The sequence below is a fragment of the Sminthopsis crassicaudata genome, chromosome 3, assembly GCF_048593235.1.
Source record: "Sminthopsis crassicaudata isolate SCR6 chromosome 3, ASM4859323v1, whole genome shotgun sequence".
NCBI lineage: Eukaryota > Metazoa > Chordata > Mammalia > Dasyuromorphia > Dasyuridae > Sminthopsis > Sminthopsis crassicaudata.
Genome location: NC_133619.1, coordinates 34,671,742 through 34,689,181, shown reverse-complemented (window position 1 = coordinate 34,689,181; position 17,440 = coordinate 34,671,742).

The following is a 17,440-nucleotide window of genomic DNA, read 5'->3' as shown; positions in this document are numbered from 1 at the left end:
TATGCAAACATTATTGCTAATACTATGTTGCCAACCAAAATAGTTGGTTTAAATCTAAGGTCTTTTCTATCTGTTTTACATTCTGAGGGTAACTCTTTCAAAACCTATCACTCTATGGCATCCAAAAATGTCAGTCATTTCTTTCCCAAGGGGCCAGATATTTGTCCTATTTCAGGATCCTTTGGCTTGCTTTTCTCCAAGTAAGATTTATTGATGAGTTTTGCAGTCTTGAGGGATATCTAATGTGAATTCATCTAAAAATGAATCCTTCAAAGACTCTTATATACAAAAAACAATATATTTTACGTAAGGGGAATCAGAATGTCTACAGTAGTGTGTGATAAAAACCAATGCAGCTTTCCCCAGCCCTTTCCATTTGTAGATGTGTAAACAGACCCAGCAAAATGAGTAGGTGGAGGACATGACCACATTTGTGGTATATTTTGAGGAGTGTAAGCCAGAGCCGCCTACCCAAAAATATCTCTCCATTTCCTCTAGCTGAAATTCCACCATTAGAGAGTCACTGCTTTGAATCTTAAAGGTTTTTCTGCAAGCACCCTATTGACAACTGGGACTTTCCATCTGCCCTGCAGCTGTTCCCTCCCTTGTATGTAATCCAAACCCCACCCCTCATCTGCCCCTCCACCCCACCGTTAAAATACTGGCTACTGGAAAGCCAGGACTGCCTCACTTTTTTGTTTTCATGACCAGGCTTAGCACAGAATTTTGTCCACTGCAAGCCTTTAATGCATGTTTTGTTTAATCATTCATCGTAAGACCCTTACTAATTACTCTGAAAGAGGGGATGCCTTAGTTAATACTTTTTTTTTTTTTTTTTAATTAAATGTTTACTCTGTGCCAGGCGCTGTGCTAAGCTCTAGACAAAAAGGAAGGAAAAAGGGCAAGGACCTTGTCCTTGTCTCAAGAATCTCAGAGTCTAAGGGCCATTATCAAATAGCCTCTTAGAGAGTGCATGTTGTGTATCTTGCTTGAGGCTGTGTATCATGGTTTCATAGAATTAGAATTAAAAGGGATTTCAGAGGTAATCTAGTGAATGCCCCATTGCTTTACAGATTAAGAAACTGAGGCTCAGAGAGCTTAAGTGATCTTGCCCTTTGCACATATTTGTTCTTTACAGTAAAAACCTGTCCATGGACCTGTGCATACTTGTGGAAGAGACTTTTGAGACAAGAGTTTTGTACCACTGTTCTTTACTATGTTAAAGTAAATCCCCTTTTCTAAAAGCTGTATGAAATCTGACTGATATTCATGAGAACCATGCTGGTAGAGGCTCATGAGCTATAGTATTAAACCTGCAAATCCAGAATTCTTTTTCCTACATTATCATTTGCTATGATAAAAGAATGATCCAAAGAACATTCAAAGGATTGTGTGCAATATGTACAAAATGGATTCAAGATCAAGGAAGACCAAAAAAAAAAAAAAAAAAAAAAAAAAAAATGGAGACATTTAGCCTCTTTGAAATAGTGGGAGAGACATAGGAGGTATCCTAATCATCAATCAATTGGTTAACAATTATTAAGTGCCTACTGTATGGCTCTGCTAAATAAAATGGAAATGGAAATTAGTTGAAACAAAAGGAAGAAGATAGAAACATGGGAAAGGCAGAGAACTGCCAAAGGCAGGAGGACTTTGTACACAGATGTTCCTGGAGAAAGCAGCATCCTGATAATGAGGAATCCTTCAGCTAGGTCTTCAAGGCACCTCTTTTGCTTTACTATGTTGAGGTTTACTCTGTAAGGTTCTAGGAGCCTTCCTGACATAAAGGGGAATCGGCTCAAAGCAAGGTGCTCTTGCCAGCAGGAAGTCACTAACTCTTACAAATGTCACTCCCTTGGAAACCCTACCTGATCTCCCACTGGCTCTTGGTTCTGGTTACGAATCCGGTTGACTCCTCAGAGGAACGGCTTTGTCCCCAGCTGCTTCCAAAGGCAGGAAACCACTCCCTTGACCCTGGCTGGCTCTTTAGGAGAGCTGGGCCTGTGAAGTGCCCGGTCAGACACCAAGAGACCTCAGGAAAGAAGGGTGGGGGCATCTCAGGAGGCAAAAAGTGACCTTTGGTCTCGGTATTTCCTTTGTTTTTGCTTGGTTGGTTGTGTGACTGGTTGCCTGGTGGAAAGGCTTTTGTGTTGTTTTTGCCTTTATTGGTCTGAGAGATCAGGAAAGGATTTCACATGAAATGGATAAAGTTCAGACTCTTCTTCTGGTTTATTTTGGTGCACTCTGAAATGGGTTTTTATCCAAGTGTATTAAAAAGCAAAAAAAGGAAGCTTGAAGTGAATCACGTGTAACTCACAAGTTCGTCTCTCTGTCATCTGGGAGCAGGGGACTTAATGATGGGGTACAGGATGGTATAATGCAATACAGATAAACCAAAGGGCATGGCAGCTCAGTTTAATTAGGCTCCAGACTGCCAGGCTCATTTCTCTCTCCTAATAAAGCAATTTCATTTTGCATATTTCCTCAACATCATCATAAAGGTCTATATTAAATCATTTTCTCTATTCTTCCACCATTTTTAAAAATCACATGTCCTAGAGTGCACACTCAGTTTTATTTGTTCATTAAAACAGTCATTTTTCTCCCTCTGTATTTCTCTCATACATGGCTGAAAAGTCCCCGGGATGATCATCTTACTTCCCCCTCCTCCACATCCCGGCTGGGCTAGCCACGATGAAGCGGTGGGTTGTGCAATCACCCTGTGAGCAAGAAGCACTCCCCAGAGCTTGGGCAAACAGGAGGAAGCTAGCAACCGTGGGGTGGCGGTGGCAGGAGCCGGCCGACTCATGCTCAGTTAGCACACAGTCAAGGGTGACCCTTCTGGATGTCCTCCAGCCCACCCGAGCATTCCGATCCTCAAATATTTTACTTTTTTCAGCACCCCCAGTCTCATTACTTCCTGCCCTTTCTTCTTTCATTTACTCATGGGTGATCAATAAGCATTTATTAAGCCCCCACTCTGTACAGGCACTGAAATAAGAGATGAAAGCAAAATAGCCGCTGTTCTCCATGAACTTCCATTCTACCAGAAAAGATAAAGTACATATGTTTTATTATTGTTTGACCACTTAGTCACGTCTGATTCTTTGTGACTTTTTTTTTTAATTAAAGCTTTTTATTTGCCAAACATTTGCATGGGTAATTTTTCAATATTGACCCTTGCAAAAATTTCTCTTCCAAATTTTCCCCTTCTTCCTCCCCCCCCTTCCCATAGATGGCAGGTTTACATATGTTAAATCAAATCATATTTATACAGTTATCTTGCTGCACAAGAAAAATCAGATCAAGAAGGAAAAAAATGAGAAAGAAAACAAAATGCAAGCAAACAACAAAAAGAATTAAAATGCTATCTATGTTATGGCCCACACTCAGTTCCCACTCTGGGTATAATGGCTCTCTTCTCTGTTTCACTTCTTTTGGGGTTTTCTTGCCCAGTGGAGTGGTTTGCCATTTCCTTCTCCAGCTCATATTACAGATTAGGAAACGGAGGCAAATAGAGCTAAGTGACTTGCCAAGGTCACATAATTAGCAAATGTCTGAGGCTAGATTTGAATTCAGGTCTGTTCTTGACTGAGCCCAGTACTCTCTTAGCTGGCCCTTATATAAGTCAGTATGTACAATGATACCTAAAATAAATCAAAGATAATTTTAGGGCAGAAGGAGAGGGAATAAGCACTTTACATTCTATGCACTTTACAAATATCTCATTTGGAAAGTAATAGAATATTATTGCTCTATAAAAAAAATTATTGTTCTATTAAAAATGATGAACAGATTGATTTTAGAAAGGCCTGAAAAGATTTACATGAACTGATGCAGAGTGAAGCAAGCAGAACCAGGAAAACATTGTACAATAATCAACCATGACAGACTAGATTCTTGTCAGCAGTTCAGTGATCCAAGGCAATCCCAATAAACTCTGGATGGAGAACACCATCCACATCCAGAGAGAGCAATATAGAGACTTTTAAAATTATATTTTTTTTGTCAGAGAAGCTTGTAAAGAGTCCCCCCCTCCCACAGTTTCCTGCTTTTGTTCTAATTTTAACTACATTAGTTTTGTTTATATAAAAAAATTTTATGTAATCAAAATTGTCCATTTCACCTTCTGTGAACTTTTCTACTTATTTGATCATGAACTTTACTTATCCACAGATTACAGTGTAAATCAATCAATACATACTATGTTCAATTTAACATGTATTGGTCAGCCTGCCCTCTTGGGTGGGGGGAAGGAGGGGAAAAATTAGAACAAAAGGTTTGGCAATTGTCAATGTTGTAAAATTACCCATGCATATATCTGGTAAATAAAAACTATTAAATTAAAAAAATATACATACTATGTTCAATTTTTCCCCCATTTTTTTACTCTCGTGGTTTTTCCTTTATATACTGAGTTTTCTCTCCCAATGTGATTCATAAGGTGATATGTAAAAAAAAAAAATGAAGAAGAATGTACATGTATGACCCCCCAAAAAATTGTTTTTACATGTACTGGGGAAAATAAATTTTTTTTTTTTTTAAATCTCATTTGGTCACATCCATTTTTACAGATGAGAAAAATAAGACAGTCAAGTAACTTGCCTACAGTCACACAGCTAGTAAGTATCTGAGGCCAAATTTGAATTCAGGTCTATCCTTTAACTTTATGCTCAATGTTCTCTCCTCTTGGAAGAAGGCACATAGAAGTAAGGGTATCATATAAAGGAAAGCTAATTTCTATAAATCTTGTTCCTCATCTGTAAAGGGGATATAATCTGTTCCATTCTCATAGGAATTATGAAATTCAAAGATGATAATGTAAATAAAGCACTTTCTTAAGTAAGTCCCCATTGATGTTATTTTAATAGTGTCTGACCACCAAGGACCAATTCCTAGAATATGCTCTAATAGGTCTTTTAGGGGTTCACCAGTCTCCCTTTCCACCTCCTATAAGGTTTCAGACCAATCTATGAATTGTATGATCCTCTTTCCAATGATGGAAATTATTATCCTCTTTCCAAAAGTCTTTTGGCTGAGGGGATGGTATTTTGTGATGATGAAGGGATAGGGAAAAGAACTTGGTCTAATGATTTGGTTAGTATAAGGAGAACCTCCAGTAAAGAAATCCCCTTTACCAGAGCAAGCTGAGTTGACTTGTTCTCTGCAACTTATAGATTTAGGGAGTTGTCTGAACCATTGAGATAAATTGACTTACTCAGGGTCATATATTCAATAAAAAAAGAAATCTCAAACTATACTATAAAGCTATTATCATTAAAACAATTTGGTACTAGATAAGAAATAAAGTGTTTGATCGATGGAACACATTAGCTCTACAACATACAGAATCAAATGAGTACTATAATCTAGTGTTTGATAAAACCCTGATCCTAGTTATTGAGGCAAGAACTCAGTATTTGACAAAAACTGTTGAGAAACTGGAAAATAACCTGGCAGAAATTAGACAGAGACTTACATTTCACACTAAATAACAAGATAAGCTCACAATGGGTACATGATTTAGATATAAAAGATCCTATCATAAGCAAATTAGTACAGCATGGAAGAAATTGCCCGTCAGATCTGTGGATAAGTAAAGTTCATGATCAAATAAGTTAGAAAAATTCACAGAAGGTGAAATGGACAATTTTGATTACATAAAATTTTTTTGTATAAACAAAACTAATGTAGTTAAAATTAGAACAAAAGCAGGAAACTGTGGGAGGGAGGAATCTTTACAAGCTTCTCTGACAAAAAAAATATAATTTTAAAAGTATATAGATAAATGTGGAAATATGTTTAGATGAACTGCACATGTTTAACCTATAATGAATTACTTGTTGTCTAGGAAAGAGAAACAGGGAGGGGAAGGAGAAAATTTTGAAACACAAGATTTTGCAAGGGTGAATGTTGAAAACTATCTTTGCATGTATTTTGAACAATAAAAAGCTATTATTATTTTTAAAATAAAATATATGGAGAACTCAGTCAAATTTATAAAAATAAGAGCCATTTTCCAATTGCTAAACAGTTAAAATATGTTTTCAAAGGAAAAATCCAAGTTTTCAATAATCATATAAAAATGTTCTAAATCACTAATAATTAGAGAAAAGCAAATTAAAAGAAGTCTGAAATACCACCTCATACCCATCAGATCATCTCAAATATGAGAAATAGAAAATGGCAAGTGCTAGAGGGAATATGGGAAAAGACATACACTAATATATTGTTAGTGAAGTTGTAAACTGTTCCAACCGTTCTGCAAAGCAATTCGGAACTAGGTCCAAAAAGCTATTTAACTGTAGATATTTTTTGACTCAGGAATACCATTATTAATGGCATTCATTTAATTTCAAAGAAGTTAAAGAAAAAGGGAAAGAACTCATATATACAAAAACATTTACAGCAGACCTTTTTTAAAGGGAAAGAATTGAAAATTGAGGGAATGCCCACCAGTGTGATAACGTCTGAACAAGTTAAAATATATGAATATGATGGAAAACTATTGTACTCTAAGGAATAATGGAGGTAGCAATTTCAGAAAAACCTGAGCAAACTTAAATGAATTTATGCTAAATGAAGTGAACAAAACAAGAACAATCTATACAATTTATATAATAATTAACATCAATATTATAAGCACAATAGACTATGAAAGATTTAGTAACTCTGATCAACACATTGACCCACAATTCCAAGGGGATCATGATGAAAATTCTTTCTACCACCAAATGTACAACTGATGGTTCTCTAGAGTGCATTTTGAAGCATAATTTTTTCTTTTTTTTTCTTGATTTTTTCAGAACATCACTCATGTGGAATTCTGTTTTTCATTATTTCATATTCATAATGATTTTTATAATATATGTAATTTATCATTTTTTTCAATGGGTGAAGAAGAGACCATTTGGAATTGAAAATAAAACAAAACTGAATTTTAAAAAATCATGTAGGGATATTAGAGAAGATACCTTTAATAACATGGGCTGTCCATCATTTATCCCTTCCTTTTTTTTTTTTTTCATCAAACATTTATTTAAATTTATTTTTAAAAAATTTTTTATTATAGCTTTTTATTTACAAGATATATGCATAGGTAATTTTTTTTAGCATTGACAATTGTAAAACTTTTTGTTCCAACTTTTCCCCTCTTTCCCCACACCCCCTCCCCCAGATGGCAGGTTGACCAATACATGTTAAATATGTTAAAGTATAAGTTAAAAACAATATATGTATACATGTCCAAATAGTTATTTTGCTGTACAAAAGAATCGGACTTTGAAATAGTGTACAATTAGCCTGTGAAGGAAATCAAAAATGCAGGCGGACAAAAATAGAGGGATTGGGAATTCTTTGTAGTGGTTCATAGTCATCTCCCAGAGTTCTTTTGCTGGGTGTAGCTGGTTCAGTTCATTACTGCTCTATTGGAACTGATTTGGTTCATCTCGTTGAAAATGGCCACGTCCATCAGAATTGATCATCATATAGTATTGTTGTTAAAGTATATAATGATCTCCTGGTTCTGCTCATTTCACTTAGCTTCAGTTCATGTAAGTCTCTCCAGGCTTTTCTGAAATCATCCCACTGGTCATTTCTTACAGAACAATAATATTCCATAACATTCATGTACCACAATTTATTCAGCCATTCTCCAATTGATGGGCAGCCACGTAGTTTCCAGTTTCTGGCCACTACAAAGAGGGCTGCCACAAACATTCTTGCACATACAGGCCCTTTCCCTATCCCTTCCTTTCAATACCTAAACAACCACTCTTTTTCTGATCAAATATTTATTGGGTGATATACTTTATGACATTTTTCCTACATAGTTTTCCATTTGTAATGTTTCTCTCTTTCCCTTTGGGCAATCCTCTGCATCAGTGATTTGGAGATCATAGTGTCCCATCACTCGAAGCCCTATAACATCGCTGGAAGAACGTTACTGTCATCTGAATTTGAGCAATGAAATAACAAATATTGTCACTAATGATAAAACATACTTCCCATCTTTTATTCTTAGAGAGGTAATATTTTGTATATAGAATGAAGCTTATGTTGACAGACATAGTCAATGACACTATTTGTTTTGCTTAATTGTCATTATTTTTTAAAGGTGAGGGTCTGTTAGCAGGAGAAGGGGAAATGTTAGAAAGTGGCAAAGATGTAAAAAAATTGATAAAATCTTGAGTGGGGATAGGGGAGGAGTAGCAGTATCACTCAAAATAATTTGGTCTAACTAGCCTTGCAGGAAACAACAAATGTATGAAGAATGCCCATTTTCAGGATCAGAATTGAAGAAAAAGAATGGGCTAGACTGATTTTGGAAACTGAGGTCTTTTAATGACTAAACTTCACCCACATCTAAAAACAACACCATTATCAAAGCATTACGTGAATAGAGAGTTTCTTAAATTCTGTACCCCTCTACCTTCTTTGCATGGGTATTAAATGTTTTCACACACTTTTCTGCCATCATTATTTATTTATGTTGTTTTCAGGGGAATCTAGGAAATCTGCTGTCAGTTATGAATGTTTCTGTATTAAAGGAAGAAGAAGAGAATGGGCTAGACTGACTCTGGAAAATTGGGCAGTTCTTTTAGGGAAGAATTCTCTTTTTCAAAAGTCTCTATTTAAACTGGTTTAATAGGAGAACACCAGGATATATAGGTGGGATTTCAACCAGAGAAGTACACCTTAGTTCCAGGCAGAAGAGAGGGGAGAATGGGAGACAATAAAGACATAATAAAAAACGTCATGATCTCTTCTTTGGTCAATATTCTTCTGAATTAACATTTACTGAGTGCCCACTGGATGTCTGGCACTATGCTCAGGACTGTAGGGATTTTAAATAATATTGAAAAAGCACAGTTGCTGCCTTCAAATAAATCTGGAAGCATGTGAAGAATTCATTTTATTGCTTGGAATTTAATCAATTTTTGTTTGGTTTGGTTTGGCTGTTGTTATTTCATGATACTAAAGTTTCAAGGAAATTGCATTAAGAAAAGCTACATGCATGGTAGAATATGGGCTACCAGCTGCTTGAATAGGATTTTGGAAAGAATCCCAAATCACAGATCATTGAAGCCATCCCCAGACTATCAGTTATCTGGGATGAGAAGGCCCCAGGATCCAGATGTAAATGAGGGATCACCAGAACCATAGAGAGTGGGAAATTGGGAAGCAAGCCATACGCTCCACCAGGATGCCTTCCATTTTTGGCACATAGTAAAAGCAGCAAAGAGAGAACACAGAGAAGAAAACTGAACTTTTACTCTTAAATTTTAAAAAATACCCCAAATTTTCAAGCTTATATCAACGCATGCTACCTTGTTCCTGTCTGTATTCTACCACACGTTGGGAGTAAAAGCAGAGGCAAGAATAGGTGAACTTGGTCTTGAAATAAGAGATATACCAGATGATGTTTACGATGTCAAAATGATATATTACTGAAAAGAAAGTAAAAACAAACAAATACTAAGCAACTACATTAACACCATAGTAATTACACGAAAGCCAAATTCTGTTTTACTTCCACACAAGTGCTGGCTAATAGAGGAATAGTGAATATTGGAAATATTGTCGATGCTGATTTCTAGTACTTTAGGTTTGATCAGTATCTAAATAATTCAACTTCCTTCCCCCCCATCTGATTTAGACATTGCCATTTGGTCACATATTTTTCCTCTCTCTTGAAACTACTTCAAAACCACTGCCCAACACAGTCAATAAGGCTTTTCTGAGCCAAACTGACAACCATTAAGTCAACTCTACCAGTGATTCTAAAGTTTAAGAAAATAGATTCTTCATATTGTGTGACATATGTCCACAGGGATGCAATGATTTTCATTTGTAGTTCATCTGCTGGTTCTCACTCCAGAGTTGTTTTCCCCTAGAACATCTGGTTTATTACCATATAAATGTTCCTTGGAATTGGACCACTAATAGAGATTTTTGTTTTAGGAAACATCTTTGTTTTTATAGTTAGCCTTTTTGAATTCTCACACAATAGACTCAACTGCTGACAAAGACCCTGGAAAAGGTTATATTGGATTATGACTTCTCTAATCTTGATCAAATCTTCCTCTTTCGAACCTCTCAAGTAGAATGCATTTAGGATCATCTCTTTGCTTTCTTTGAAATTCCTCCAAGACTTTCATGGTGTTTCACATCAATACAATAACAGTGTGTTCTCTCATGGTAAGGCAACATCCAATTTTCTTGTTTGAAATCTTGAAACAATCCTGCTGCTTGCGTATTTGGAAGTGAAGGGTTCATTTTTCTAGCTTGTTCCCCTTTCAGCAATGTCAGCTTTCTTCTTTGTTACCAAATCCATCTTGCAGATCATTTTTAATATCTTGAAGCAGGAAAATTCAGAATGTGTCTATATTGCCTGTCCAAACTCTTGACATATGATTGTTAAGTATATTAAAATTTTTTTTCTCAATTCATACGCTGCCCATTGACCAATCCAGTTCTAGAAACAACTATTTCATGGGTTAAGTTAGTTCAAATAATAACCATTGTATTGTCTACAGATTTCAATCCTGTAGACATAATTACACAGAAGAAAACAGGAATTGTAATTCTTCAGTCTCTTTGGAAATAGTACAAGTCAACATACAATATATCAAAACATTTAAAAAAGATTTTGGGGGATAGCAAAAAGTCTAGAAATAAAGTAGATGCTAACCAACTGATGAACAAACTGTAGTATATCAATGTAATGAATTATTATTGCATCTTAAGAAACCATGAATATGAAGAATTCAGAGACCCATGGGAGAAATTAGATGAAGCGATCCAATGTGGATGAAGGAGAATCAGATGAATATACACAATGACTAAAATAATATAAATGAAAACAACACATAAAAGCAGCCAAATTTGGGGATCATAATGACCCATCTTGATCTTAGAGACTAGGTAATGAAATACACTTCCTTTGACCTTGTAAAGAGATAAGAAGCATCCCCTGTCAGACAGTCATTATGTTAGTTACTTTAGTTACTTAGTTACAGATAAATATCTGTTGTTGTTTTTTTTCTAAGCTACAAGGAAAATGCAAAGGTATTCATCTTCCAGACACTCCTGAGAATAGAATCTCCACCAGTTGACTGGCCCATTGCTCAACTAATTACTGCTAAAATTCTTCCAGGTATTTAAAGCCTTCAAGGGTATAGTTGTTTCATTAGTCAATCAACTATTTCTTTTTTTTCTTTTTTTTTTTTTTGCCCTCATAGAGGTTCATGCCTTATTTGAAAAATAAAAAATAAAAAATAAAAAAAAAGACCACCGAGCATTACCATTGTGTTTATACATTTAGGGCTTCAACATATCCTTAGATTGATGGAGTCGCCCTGCTGGTATTGGGAGTATACAATCCGCATCCTTGAACAAAAGAAAATCTAAAAAGTTATTAAACAAGTTTTCTGCCCCATCTCTACCATAAAACCTCTGGATTGGAAATATAGTGAAATAGACCCCCCAAAAAAATAAATAAATAAAAGTGTCCTCTGGAACTCATTTACGGTGTCTATCCACTCTCCACAATGTATTTATAGGTTTCTAGGGTAACCTTAGCCTAAGACAGAAAGGGCAGTGCCCATTCAATTTGCCTCCTATTTCTGACCATGCAAACCCATGGAGAATTTCCCTTTAAAGATTTTTAAAATCACATTCTTAATTCTCTGACCCTTTATTTTTTTATTATAGCTTTTTATTCATAAGATATATGCATGGGTAATTTTTCAACATTGACAATTGCAAAACCTTTTATTCCAATTTTTCCCCTCCTTCACCCCACCCCTCCCCCAGATGGCAGGTTGACCAATACATGTTAAATATGTTAAAGTATATGTTAAATACAATATATGTATATATGTCTGACCCATAATTTAAAGAAATATGTTCATAATGAAATACCTCTGGATTATCATATTTCTCCTGGTTAAGTTCTGTTTATTTTTCTTGAGTAAGTGAGAAAAATATAAGCTCCTTCAGGGCAAGAACAGTTTTATTTAAAACCATGATATATTTTCTAAAATGGCATTTTTAAAAGCTCTTCATAATCTGGGTTCAATTTATCATTCTGAATTGATCTTATCCCTCATCCAACGACATTCTCCTTTAATCTGAACTTTGGACCAGCCTTCTGAGGAGACGTGTAGTCTCATTCTATGATTCTTTTCTTCATCTGACATTGTTACATTCAAGAAAAAAAATTAAGAAAGCCAAAGAGAAAAAAGGGGGAGGAGAGACTGGAGTCTCATAATCAGAGAATACATATTCTTTAGTATAAATTGGAAAAGAGACAGGAAAAAAAATGACAAGTTTCAGGTAAACATTAGTTTTGTCTGAATTTATGTCATAGTAGATAGTACTTAAAAAAACACCAAATCTAATACAATATTGGTTTGCAATTTTCTGCATAAAGAGAAGTGATGGTTATACTCTGCTTTATTCATTGTATTCAGCAAGGATCAGACAGTACTTGAAAAATGTCCAGTTTGGAGTACACAAACTCTAAGAGAGATATTAACAAATCACAGAGAATCCAATAGATAGTGAATGATATGGAAATTAAGTCCTATGAGGAAAGTTAAAATAACTCAATGGCCACTCACTATGACTGGATACAGCCTCCATTTAAGAAGCAAAATATAGGCATTTAATAAATAGAAAGAAAAAAGCAAGCATTTATTAAACATCTACTAAAATATTGTATTAAGTTCTTTTCTAATATTATCTCATTTAATCTTCACAGAGCTTTCTGAAGTTGCAGTTCTGACTCCCATTTTACAATAGAGGAAAATAAAGCAGACAGGAGTTAATTTATTTGTCTAGGGTTACCCAGCTAAGTGTTTGAATTCAGGTCTTCCTAATGCTAGGCCCAGTGTTTTACCCACTGAACTATCTCGTTCCAATCTATGTATTGCTTAACTAACATTAGTCTTTGGACTTAAGAAACTAATATGTGTTAGCAATTGACACTTACCTATCATTCAGTTATGTATTCATTAAGACTAGGGAATTAACCTTTTTGTTTGTTTTTTTATTTTGTACCATGGGATTCTTTGTCTATATGTAGTTCTTCTCCGAATAATATTCTTAACTGCATTAAATAAAATACAAAGAATTATAAAGGAAAAAATTTGACTAAAATACATTTATGAAAATGTAGGGGGAAGGGGAGCTTCACAGATCCTAGGTTAAGAACAAGTAAAAATGAATATTGCCAAAGGCCAAATCCTTCCAGTCACTCAAGCTTGCAAACATAGATATCCTGAAGTCTTTACATGCCTTCTACCCCTATCTAATCAACTGAAAAATCCTGTGAATTATCTCCAATTTTCTATTCACACTCACCCTAGTCCCAGTTCCTAACCTATTTCTGTAGCCTCCTAAGAGGTCTCCACAAATCTAGACTCGTCCTTCCTTCACTCTATCTTCTTGGGCTCAATTAACTAATTGTCCCCCTATACCCTCTAGGATCAAGCACAAACCCATCTGTTTGAGTAAGAAACATTTTTTCTGAGAAAAATATAAGCTCCTTCAGGGCAAGAATACCTTTGTTTAAAATCATGACATTTTTTAAATGGCATTTTTTAAAGCTCTTCATAATCTGGGTCCAATTTATCATTCTGAATTGATCTCATTCCTCATCCAATCTACATTTCAGTCAAAAGGGCCTATTTGCTGCTCTCCATATGCAGAATGCCAACTTCTCCCTTCATGCCTTTGCCCAGGCTGTCCACCATGCTAAGGATGCACTTTCATTCCGTGATTCATCTTCTGCCCTCCTTCAAAGAATACAGCTCAGATGTGCTTCCTAGGGGAAGCCCTTCCTGATCTTCCCACTCTTATAAATTGTGTTATTTTCTAGAGGAAAGAGTGAGACAAATCAATTTGCACAGCTCTGCCTTGTTTAAATCCAATCCACTTAGGAATCAAGATATGGTCCTCTTGATGTTATTGGTCCTCGTCAAGAATGAAGGATGAACAACAACTTCTTCTGAATATATTTTGCATAAGTGAGCAGCATTCCTTACTGAAATGTAAGCTCCTTGAGGAATGGGATTGTTTCATTTCATTTGATCCTAGATTTTTTTTTCTACACTTATTGAGCCATGAAATCCAATTGTTGGACTCATCATCTGGTCTTGGTTCCTCCTAAGTGGTCCCACTTTCGAACTATCCATATTCCAGTACTGACGTCTAGCGATAATCACCTAACTACTTTGAATTAATCTATGGAAGCCTTTCATTTACTTGTCCAATGATCTCATCTCTTCATACTAGTGTTTTTTTTCTCCTTTGAGAAAAAGAGGGAAAGGTTTAACAAGGATTCTGGATGCTAATGATGTAAAGTCTCTGTAATTTCTTCCTTTCTATTCTTCTTCCCATTCTACCTTCTAAGATGAGAGTGGGGGTGGAATAATAAAGACAAGGATTTTACAAAGCTTCTAAACCTCTTTTTTTGTCACAGATTTCTTTGGCAATATAGGAAATTTGATGGACCCTTTTTCAGAATAAGATTTTTCAGAGGATAAAATTTAAAAATACAGGACTAGGAAGAAAATCAACTATATAGAAATGCAATTTTGAAAAAAAAATGGCTTAATAAACAAATTCAAGAACTCCAGATTAAGAACTTCTAGTATAGAGATGACCTCCTCACTCTTGTGTTTTTGATCAGCAACACCTCCCCCACTTCCCATTCCATTCCCCAAGTCTGGGATTTCATTCTTGAATCCCTTCTGAATTTGGAGGGGGAAAAAAGAGGACAAAGCCCAGTATTGGGAGCAAGAGAACCTCAGTTCAAAGATTAGTCCTATTACTTAATAGTTATGTGATCTTAGGCAAATTATTTATCCTGTCTGGGACTCTTTTCTGAAAGAGAGACAGAGACAGACAGATATAGAGTGAGATACAGAGACAGAGAGATGGGGAGAACAGGCAGAGGAAACAAAAAAAGGAAAATAGAAACAGAAAAGTAGACAGAAAAACAGTGAGAAAAACATTGAGAGACAAGAGAGAACAGAGAGATAAGACAGAGACAGACAGAAATACAAAAACACAGACTGAGGCAGAGACAGAAAAAGGCAGAGAAGAAATGGAGAGAAATAGAGAAGCAGAGAGAAAAACAGAGAGACTAAGAAAAGAGAGACAGACAGAGAGAGAGACAAACAGAGAGAAAAAGAGAGAAAGAAAATGGGAGAGAGGGAGAGGAGGGAAAAAGAGAGAGACAAAGAGATTACATATCCCTCATTTCTAAGACTGTAGAACTTTCTAACAGAGAGAGACAGAGAGATAAGACAGAGACAGACAGAAATACAAAAACACAGACTGAGGCAGAGACAGAAAAAGGCAGAGAAGAAATGGAGAGAAATAGAGAAGCAGAGAGAAAAACAGAGAGACTAAGAAAAGAGAGACAGAGACAGACAGAGAGAGAGACAAACAGAGAGAAAAAGAAAGAAAATGGGAGAGAGGGAGAGGAGGGGAAAAGAGAGAGAGACAAAGAGATTACATATCCCTCATATCTAAGACTGTAGAACTTTCTAACCCAAGAGTTTCTTTCTATTCTCCGAGTTTCCATTGGAACTCTGAAGTTCCTCTTATTACTTCCTGTAGTGGATTGTATGAATGACTTCATATTTAATACCAGCTTGGTTATTAAAGCTATAGATAAATAGCCTTCAGGAACAGGAAGGATTATCCTTCAGTTCCAGGATATTACATTTTAAAATGTAGGGCATAGCAGAAAACTCCTTAACCAATCGGCACCTTGAAAGACCTCTGGAGCTGTGCTCAGTTTCATGGGATTTTGATTCTGGGCCAAATGGTTGATTGTATCCGATGATGTAATGAGGAGTTAGAGTAGGGGAGTTAGAGAAGCAGAATGCCCTGTAATTAGGGATATTTCAATTCCTTTCCTTTGCCACAGATCTTGCTAACAAAGCTCAGGTGGAAACATAGCAGTGGTCTGACCATCTCAGAATCCAAATCCCCCAGTGTGGGCTGGAATCTGTGAGTGGTGTCTGCTACTCTCTCAGGAAACAGCTGCTCCTAAGTGACAGTAAACACCCCAAAGGAGGACCACCCAGTGGGAAGAAACAGTGAAATGATAACAGGCTCCTCAGAGGTCTAGGGAGACTCAGGGCCCTCCGAGCTTTTGAGATTCTTAGATAGTTAAAAAACAACAATTAAAAATATTTAATCATGAATAGAAAATTAGAAAAATAATGAAATGTAAATTTGATCTTTTCCTTAATATAATAAAATGTTTCTCTAGGTTTTTTCTATGTAAATATCCTAAAAATTGATGGATTCTTATTGACTCAAGATCAAAAAATCCTGAAGTTGGAAGGACTAGGGAGGGTTATCCTGATCCACATGTGAACAAGATTCCTCTCTCTAAGACATGCCCAACAATTAGTCATCCATCCCTCCCCACCGCCATCACCATCAAAAGCCCCACCATGTCCTGAAGCAGCTGATTTCTCCTGAGGTCTGTTTTTATCATCAGAATGTTTTCCCTTATAGTCTCAGATTCGTATCCTTGCAACTGTCACCGATTCCTTCTGATTCTGCCCTCTGGGGCCAAATGGAATAAGTCAAACCGTTCTTCATTAAATACTCAAGAACAATTTTCATGGCCCCCCCCCAAATGTATTCTTCTCCAGACTAAATATCCTCAGTTCCCTCAACCAACTCTCAGATTGCATAATATTAAGCCATCTTACTTGCCCTGTGGACAACTTTGTACTGATCTATATCCTTCCTGATTTGTCAAATCCCAAACTGAACACAAGCCTCTGGGTACCATCTGACCAAGGCAGAGTACAGTGGAATTGTTGCCTCCTTCACCCTGAATGTTGTGACTCTCTTAAAGCAACCCATGATACAGTGGGCATCCAAGTCACAAAGATCTCATTGGAGTGCCATCTATGATGAATCTATTTATGTAGGTAAGTCTCTAAGATCATAAATTGTATAACGTGCAGAGCAAGTGCTCTAAGAGTTAGTTTCCTATAGCAATAAAATCACAGGTCCATTTTTTAAAAAATGCATCCTAAGATCCTTCACCTTTTTCAACCATCATTTCACAGCCAACTAACATTTATTAAATGCATACTATGTGCCCGACACTACACTTAGCATAGGTTTACTTATTGACTCTCCAACTTATTCCAAAACACCCATATTTTTTACCTCCCCATCTTCTATTATTTTATTTTTAAAACCTGATATAGGATTTACATTTAATTCTATGAAATTCCACTATAATAATATAGAATCAGCTCAGTATTCTGAGGAAAGGGAAGAAGGACCAATAACAGGGGGAACATTAGCTAAACCTTAAGCAGAATTAAAGGTTTCAAGTAGCAGAGAAGAAGGAGAATTTTTTAGACATAGACAGAGGCACAGAATGTTGTGT